The sequence below is a fragment of the Centruroides sculpturatus genome, unplaced genomic scaffold, assembly GCF_000671375.1.
Source record: "Centruroides sculpturatus isolate CEXI.00-Female unplaced genomic scaffold, Cexi_2.0 scaffold472, whole genome shotgun sequence".
Taxonomy (NCBI): domain Eukaryota; kingdom Metazoa; phylum Arthropoda; class Arachnida; order Scorpiones; family Buthidae; genus Centruroides; species Centruroides sculpturatus.
In genome coordinates, this window is record NW_019384645.1 from 346,805 (window position 1) to 355,777 (window position 8,973).

The 8,973-nt window shown below is 28.1% G+C and overlaps 1 long non-coding RNA gene across 1 annotated transcript; it reads right to left on the reverse strand.

Moving 5' to 3' along the window:
* Positions 1 to 750: 750 nt before the first annotated feature.
* On the reverse strand, positions 751 to 4,620 carry LOC111626167. The gene is made up of 3 exons (XR_002756836.1): positions 2,759 to 4,620; positions 1,918 to 2,020; positions 751 to 1,149 (listed from the first exon to the last, which is right to left on the reverse strand). It is a non-coding gene; the product is annotated as an uncharacterized LOC111626167 (long non-coding RNA).
* Between the last annotated feature and the right edge of the window lie 4,353 nt (positions 4,621 to 8,973).

An 8,973-nucleotide genomic window follows, 5' to 3' on the forward strand; every position in this document is an offset into this window, starting at 1 on the left:
CTATATATTCTTAATAGCAGAATTGAAAAAGTCTATTCTTCTGCATTCACTTGTGTATTTACTTTGGGAAGTTCTACAATCGATCTGTTTATATGTTTAGAATTTTTAGTAGATTTATGTTCGGAAATTCATGTACTAAATTGTGACTTATCGGACCATTTTCCTGCTAGTTCTTACTTTGGATTGAAAGATTCGTATCATATTAATTATATTATGCCGAAGTATCTGATAACTGAAAAAGTTAGATATTCCAATATCTACTGAAGAACAGGATTTATCAATTCGTATATTAAAAATGAAAACAGCTCCTGGAATGGATATAATTACCACTAAATTTATTAATCTTCTTATGCCAGCGGATAGGCAAGTTCTACTTGATTTTTATAACCATTTTTATAAAACATTTATTATATTCTCACTGAATGTCCAAAGATTGAAGAAGCGCAATGTAAATTTAAATTAAAAGAGATTTTTGATTTAAATTAAGAAGAAAATTTCAGAACCAACCTAGAAAAAATTTCATTATGTAAGATGTATAATATTCATAACTTTTTTGTTCATTTTAATGAATTTTGAAATATGATATGTAGATTGAATGACTAATATGTTATGTTTAGCAAATTTTATGTAACAAGATATTTAAAAAAAATGTTTTAATAAGTAATAATTGTATTTTTGTAATTCTCTAATGTTAACCCCCTGTAACAAGATTTTTCTTATTACAATAAAGTATTTGTAATAATACTTTCAACAGAGAGCCTGTACACCTGTTCCTTATCTGTGTATAGACTAATTTTTTAAACATTAAATTTATTTAACTTGTTTTTATAATAAATATATGTAAATTATAATTTAAGATTTTTGATAGTTACTACACTAATACCAAGTACCTTTTGGCTTAGGTTTGATAGTCACAGATTTAAAATGATACCGTTTGACCACACATCCATTCTTTTGCATGCTGTCATCTTTCCTTCTGGCCTGTAATATACTGTAAATAATAATATTCTTGAGAAGATAAAATACTTTCATCATTTAAATGCCTTATTCTCCCACAACATAATTCATTTTTGAAGCAGTTTAAGTCTCTTTGCTTTTAATTATTTTCTTACGAATTATAGCAAAAATTCTGGCCTCTTCAATAAAACTCTAAAAAGAAAATAAAAATACATTAATTTTTATTGAAATGATCATTGTAATCATTTACAATTTTGAAAATATATAATAAAAACTATTTAAGTCAAATTTAAGGGATTAAAGAAAACTCTTCAAGTTAAAGACTTTAATACCAGATTTTATCAAATTTCCTATTCTCAACAATCCATTCACAGAATGATACAGAATTGTACAAGATTAATAACACCATCAAGTCATCAAGGCACATTCTTATGTCCCAATCAGAATGCCCATAACATACTTTATCTATAAAAGGATGTTGACACCAAGTCGTAATGGTGTGCAGTTGTTTTCGTTTTCACACCGTTTATCTTACATGTTGGTATTAACACGAAATGCAAGAGAAAACAAGGATCGCAGATCTATCAAACGGTGGATAGTAGATAGGAAAATAGATTGGGGTTAAAAGTACTGACAATTTTGTCTTAACAAGACCACATAATATGGAAAACCCTATATATGGTGTCTGGAACCTATAGATGGATTTGTGTTAATGCAGTTCGACTTGGCAAGGTTTCACCGTATTCCTCATAAAAGTTTGAGAAGATCCTTTATATTTTAAAGTGATTGAGTTTTATTTATTCATTACAATAAATTTATTGATTTTTATTCCCCAAGATTATTAAATGAATTTTAAATAAAAACTTATTGGAATATTTTCAACCTAATTATAAAAATCAAATATACATTTACACATTAAATGCTTTAAACTGTAGTTAATTTGTAACAAATTGATTTTACCTCTTTTTTTTTGGATTACAACAAGCTGGAGTAGGATTGGTTAATCCTTCTTGAACTACTTCCTCTATGAAAAATTGCCATAATACGACTGCATACTTCAAGTCTGAAAAATATTCATCATAAATAATTATAAATTGTTTCACCATTCATAATCATGAATGACTGAATAATAGAAGCAATAATCTTATAAACAATAATTGAATGACAGTTTGGTCATAAAATTCTTTTAAAATATTGATTGATGTGGATCAACAGTTATCAATTAAATTTATTGCATTTTTTATAACAAACAATTCAAAACAATACACTAAATATGACTTAAATGTTTGAAGATATGTATCTATTTTGTCTTGACAATTCATGAATTTTAGAACCTTCATTCGTACAGGAAATTTTTAGCTATAAAATTACATAAAATGCATCCCTGATATAAAGCATTGCTTATAAAGGGATTTATAAGCAATGATTGTATATCAGGATTTATAGGCAGGTCAAAAATGTCAGCTCTTAATTTAGATAACTGGATATATACGTATACGGCAAGTCCTCAATTAATGTCACTTTGTTTTATTATCGTCAAGGAAAGATACATTCATAACCATTGTTGAATTTTCTTTATAAACAATAAAAATGAATTTTGAAGTGAAGGTTGCACACAATCTAATCAGAACTATAATAACCAAATTATATTTAGTTTATATCAATTAGCCTATGCTAAAATTGGTTTTGTTATAAGTCATTTCACTTAATGTTGTAGCTTCCAAATACTTATCAATGATGTTAACTGAGGACTTACCGTATACACATAAACATAACATTTATCATTCAATGATCAACTTACCTAGCCACGTAGGTATAGGGTCTAAACAAAATTTCTCCAGTTCATCAAATGATAATTCGTGGAAAATACTTTACGTCAAATTTTATTTGCCGTCCGGACATAACTCGTCGATTAGCAAACGAGGACGTTTGGATGGTAAAAAATTAATATATTAAAACCTCTTTGCTTAGTGTCATTGAATATTATGGATGTTTAGATTATTTTCTATTTACTTTTTCTTAATAGTTGCTAAAATAAACTATTATTATATTAATAAAACAGAAATTAAACAATATAACAAAGAATTTATTGTTTGATATGCATCTTTTCAATTTTTATCTTCAAATGATAAGCTACTACTACGACAGACTGTCATAGTAGTAGCTTATGGTAAAGTAGTAGTTTTAATGTTTTAATAATCGAGATAACATCTCATAAACTACTTAAAATGCAATAAATGCCATGCTTTAAATGGCTGCTCCAGAGGTGCGATATATATGGAGGAGTAAATTGTATGAAAGTTTTATTTGTTTTAACAATTTTCTGAAGGGGCATACACCATTGCAAATTACATATGTACCGATACAGTAATTGCTGTTATTATAAATTAGTTTTATATATATATTTTTAATTAATTTACTTAAAGACAAAATTCTTCATTTAAATCTTATATATCCTCAAACAAATTGGCTTGAAATTTAAGAAGTCTGCATATGGGTATAAGCATTATTGCCTATAGTATTGTAGCTTTATTTATTAGTCCAATTAATGTCTTACAAAAAGATGGCAAATTTAAAAAAAACAACAAACGTTTCCAATATCTATTTCTGTTCACTCTCGCAAGATTATGTTTATTAAGATTAAAGTAACAGGAAGATGAATTTGTTAATCTTAATTTCAAGAATGAAAGATCATTGTAATTTCAATGTTGGTATAATAAATTCAAAATTTGTAAAATATTTAGAAATTTATAGTAATTATATTAGTGATAAAACTGTTCTTTTGTTTATTTTCATGTCATCGTGACAATTTTATCCAATTTATTATGCTATAACATGAATTATTTAAATGAAAAGTGAATTGTTTATTTAGAACTGACACAAATTATCAAAACAAAATCCATTTATTAAAACAAATTTATGATACAACCATAAATTTAAATTTACTTATTTATATACAATTTTTCTTTTTATAAACTAATGGAAATTTTAAAATGGTTTCTGTTTGTAATTCTTCAATGAGTGAAATATAAATCCAATATAAAAATTTATGATAATAATTAAAATAATTATGTTGACAGTTAGTTAAATAGTTTAAATAAAATTATGAAATAAGATACTATAATTAATAATTAAATAAAGATAAATTTTTAATTGCTCATTTTAAGTTTCGACTGTTTTTATTTAATATAATAATAGATACTCAATTTTCAAAGCTTAACTGTAGGTAGCAAAATTAATTTTTCAATGCATTTTATATATATGCAAAATACAATTTAATTTTATTATTAAAAATAATTTGGACACGGGTCAGATATGCATATTTTTCTAAGCACGCCGCAATCGAAAAGCCCAAATTCGACGAATACGTGTTTCTTGATAAATTATGGCATTCGTGCGAACGGAACGGACGACAAAAAAAGCCTCCCTTAAAAATCACATAAATTCTCAATTACTTTTTATTCCAAATAATCTGCAAGATCTTTTTAAATTCGTTTTTTCCCCCCATAAACAAACACATAATTATATACAAAATTAACAAAATCAATTACACGAAAATAGTAAATCGTTTCGGTTAGTTTTACCAGTGGTGTTTGAATCGGATTCCCAAGCCATGCAATTTAAGAAGCTGCCACCGGGATTCTTTCGGGCTCAGCTTTCTTTTCTATTAAAATAACGGTATAAAATAGTTTAATATTTAAAAAATAAATTATATAAACGAATACAAAATTTTATTTTTTTAAATATAAGATGTTGGGTTTATGATTACCATAAAGTAAAAACTTTATTTGAGAACTGTTAGTCTGTAAATTATTAATTCTTTGTTAAACTAAATTGATTTTCAGATTTGTTGATACACTACCGAGTGGCCTCAATTGTGGCTGTTGTGGTCACTGACAGGAAATGGGAACAGAGAATGACGCCCACGATCTACTGATTTACACTTGTTCACTTGCAACATTAATTGTGTAATCTAGGACAGTTGTTCTCATCTGATTTGCAATAATACACACAAGCCATTCAAGGCTTGTCAAGAGATGAATTAAAAATAATAAAAACAACAAATTTTTAAATTAGAAATTTATATTTTAAGTTTTTATATCAGCTAGTATCATAGAAAAGATATTACACATCAAAAGTTTTCACAATTTTAAAAGAATGTATGAGGGGAAANATCAAAAGTTTTCACAGTTTTAAAAGAATACATGAGGGGAAATTGAAAAAAGTCTTTGCCAACGGCACTTTTTCTTGATAAATAATTACAATTCCAAAATTTTAAACTATACATATGAGAGGGACTTTCCAATGCTGTCTGGTGAGATGTGAAATAAATATGGACATTTGAAAATGGAAGTGTTTTGTCAATTTCCATGCTGAAGGAACACAGAAGTGTGATTTAATTTTTGTGAGAATCTGGCAAGAATACTAGTAAAATTTATCAAGAAATGAGTGCTTGTAGTATGAAACAACTGTCTACTTTGGCAAGATGCAAATTGATGGTTGATAAGTTCAGAAATGGAACAACAATCATCCAGAAACAAATGATTGTTGCAGATAACAAAATGATCTGATCTGGAAATCAGTCCCATTTTTGTTATCTGCTACACAGTGTGAATCTGGCATCTTGTCGTCATCATTTTGACCTCCTCAAGGACGGGTTAGCAGGTCATCACTTTGAAAGTGACAACGATGTGAAGATATGCAGCAACGCAATTGAAACTGCTAAGCACCACAACTGAACTGCATGACATATTCTACGAGAGTATCCAAAAACTTGAACTATAATGGAAGAAGTGTTTAGCCTGCCTTGGAAATTACATAGAAAAGTAGGGCATGAACTAGACTTTCAAATGTATAACTATATTTTGAAATTCTGAAATAACAGTCAAATTTAGAGAAAAACACAGTTGGCAAAGACTTTTCAACTTCTCCTCGTATTATTGCAACTACCTGACTAGGTAGTTGCAATAATTATTTAGTCAAATAATTTAATAAAAATAATTTATTAATGCTTAATGGAAGGTTACTTATATCTAATTATGGCAACTGTTAATGACTTAAATGACAAATAAATGAGAAAAACTAACATGAATGTCCATGTAATAAGGAATTCCTGCTTAAGTAAAAAACAAAAACAATCAAAAAGATGTGTTTTTTCATGATTTTTTTTAAACTTTTATGTGCTCATGATTTCAACATTCACTAAAGCAGTAAAAAATTAAGACTAGCAAAGGTATCAACTCAAAATGTGGGAAACTCGTTTTTTTTTTCTTCTTCAGTTTTTCAAGAGTGAGTATTTTCTGCCAGCATGACTAATCACAAGTTAATGTTCAACATAACACAAAAAAAAACATACCTGTACTTTAACTTTTAAAGTAGTTCAACAGATCAACCAGTTGTTCACAGCTCATTCCCATGTTTAATAACAAAGTGTACTGCAATGTTCTCATGATTTTTCAAAGATTACATTATTAGAAAGATTACATTATTATTATGAAAGATTACATTATTATTATGTTAGGGAGTGACAATACCTATGAATTTGATCAAAGATTGATCAAAAGTTATTCAATGATATTTTACTTTACCTGTCTAATTGTTTAGTTTAAATGTTTGTAATTAAGTTTTATTTACATTAATTTTAAATAGTACTTTAATATTTATATTTATGTATTAATTTAAATTTAAGCTGCCGTTCAATTCTATAATATTCCATTACAAGAATTTCTGTAATTGAAACTGGCCAAAAAAACACTGAAAAGGCTATAATAAAACACTTGGCTACCTGTAAAAGCAGTGTAAATTTCTACATTTACAATATTGGGCCAAGAAATAGTAATTTAAAGTTAAATATTATCACTATATCCTGCTAAGTTCCTTAAGCCATTTTTGGAATTAAATTTTCTGGGAAATAATTTGTATGTTCATCACTATTTATTTCTATTAATAAATAAAATTAAAATTTTTTTGTAAAAAGGGCTGGCAGAATTACACATTGCACATTTGTGCAGAGGCATAGCCTCTAAAGAAAGGTTGTCTCTGTGATGGAAATAGTTGTTCCCAGTAATTGGACATGGCAAGTAGTGAAAAATGGACTCGTATCCATTTGTAATGTATTTTTACTTTTTATTAAAAATTAAAATTAATGAGATACAGGAGAGATGGGCACTTGTGATGTTTGTCAGTATTGGTGAGTTTTTGAGTGAGCTTGTCAATAATGAACTCTAATGCTTTGGACACGATTTGTGTCAATTTTTGTATGTATCTTTACTTCAGTTTTACTAAAAACTTTGACATATTTATTTTTATGTTTAACATAAATAAAAATATATATATTTATATGTTATGTTTTATTACTAATCAGTGGCATTGAATCTAATCCTGACCCGATGTCACGCACTCCTCCTTCCCCCAAAGTCGTCCATATCCTCTGTTGGTAAACGTCAAAGATATCCTAGTGAACCAGCTTTAAAATCCCAACGGCTCGAATCTTTTTTTTTGTATTAGCTTTGTCTACTAATGTACCTCAAAATTTATTTTCTTTTTTTGGAGGAGAAATTTGACACTATTTCGACTAAACTCGTCGGTTTAGCTACTAAATTTGAATAGCTGGCAAATTTACATAAAGACTTTGAACACCGTCTTATTAATGTGGAGAAGAAGATGGAAGAACTATCTAACTTAAATGTATCTTCTACTACTCACACTTCCTTATTTTTTCTCTCTCTTAGATTCATTGTCTAATGAACGTCAGAGAAACAATATTGTTATTACCGGATTGGAGGAATGTTTGTCGGAAGTTCTGTCTTTGGTTTTCGATATTCTGTCATCTGTTAAAATATCCAATGGAGACTCTGTTTTGGTGAAAGATCTTAAAACAGTTTCAAAAAATAATTTGATGGTGGCTGAACTTGACATTGTCTCTGATAAAAAAACTGATTTACTGAAATGTACATAATATCTGAATGAGGGAAAACTGTTACAGGGTAAAGTTTTTTGATGATTTACATTGGAGATCGAGAATTAGGAAAAGATATCTTGTTCCTTTTTATCGAGAGGATAAGGTGACAGGTAAATCTGTGTTCATGAGAGCTGATTGTTTAACAATTGATGGAGATAATTTTATGTATGACCTATTGAATAACAAGCTGAAGAAGATTGAACCTTGAACCTTTTATTACCAGTGAAGTTGGTGGATTGTCAAATGGATGAAAATTAAAAACTTTACCAGTTATCCCTTGCTCAGATTTTTTTTAATTTAAAGGTTTTATCTTGGAATACTCAAGGTTTATTATATACTAATTTTGCTGACACGAGTTTTGTTGATTTTATATTTTCAAATCATATTATTGGTATAACTGAATCATAGATGACATCTTTAATGAAAACCCTTCTTTCAACATTAATCTTCAATTTTATTTTACTGAATCTTTAGCTCACAAACTGGAAGACCGTCTGGTGGTTTGTTCTTAGTAGTTTCTCGGAAGCTTGATAAGTTGGAAATTCATCATCTCTCTGATAACTTTATTATCTCTAAACTTACATTCGATAAACTTTTGTTTAATGATCATTCTAGACTTTTAATTGTCTTGGTTTATATTTCTATTAATAAACATGATTCATTGATAGAGTATCTTGATAGGTTGATTCTTGATTTTAATGATGACAACGACATTTTGATTCTTGGTGATTCTAATGCTAGAATTGCTTCTGAAATAGATACAGTGGAACCTCGGTATACGTCTGCTTTAGAATACGTCCAATTCGGAATACGTCCTGTTTGGACGAAACAAATTTTGCTCGGTATACGACTTTTCTTCGGTATACGACTTAATTCAATTATAAGCGCCATCTATGAACAAGTAGCACTATCGGTGTACTAGACCAGATTAGACGTTCGCAGTGCCACGGTTTATAACTTTGTTAAATTTCTTCTGATTTTAATTTGTAAGTAACATTTTATTATTTTTATTAATCATGAATTGCAAAAGGGCAACAGAAAAATAAAAAAATGAC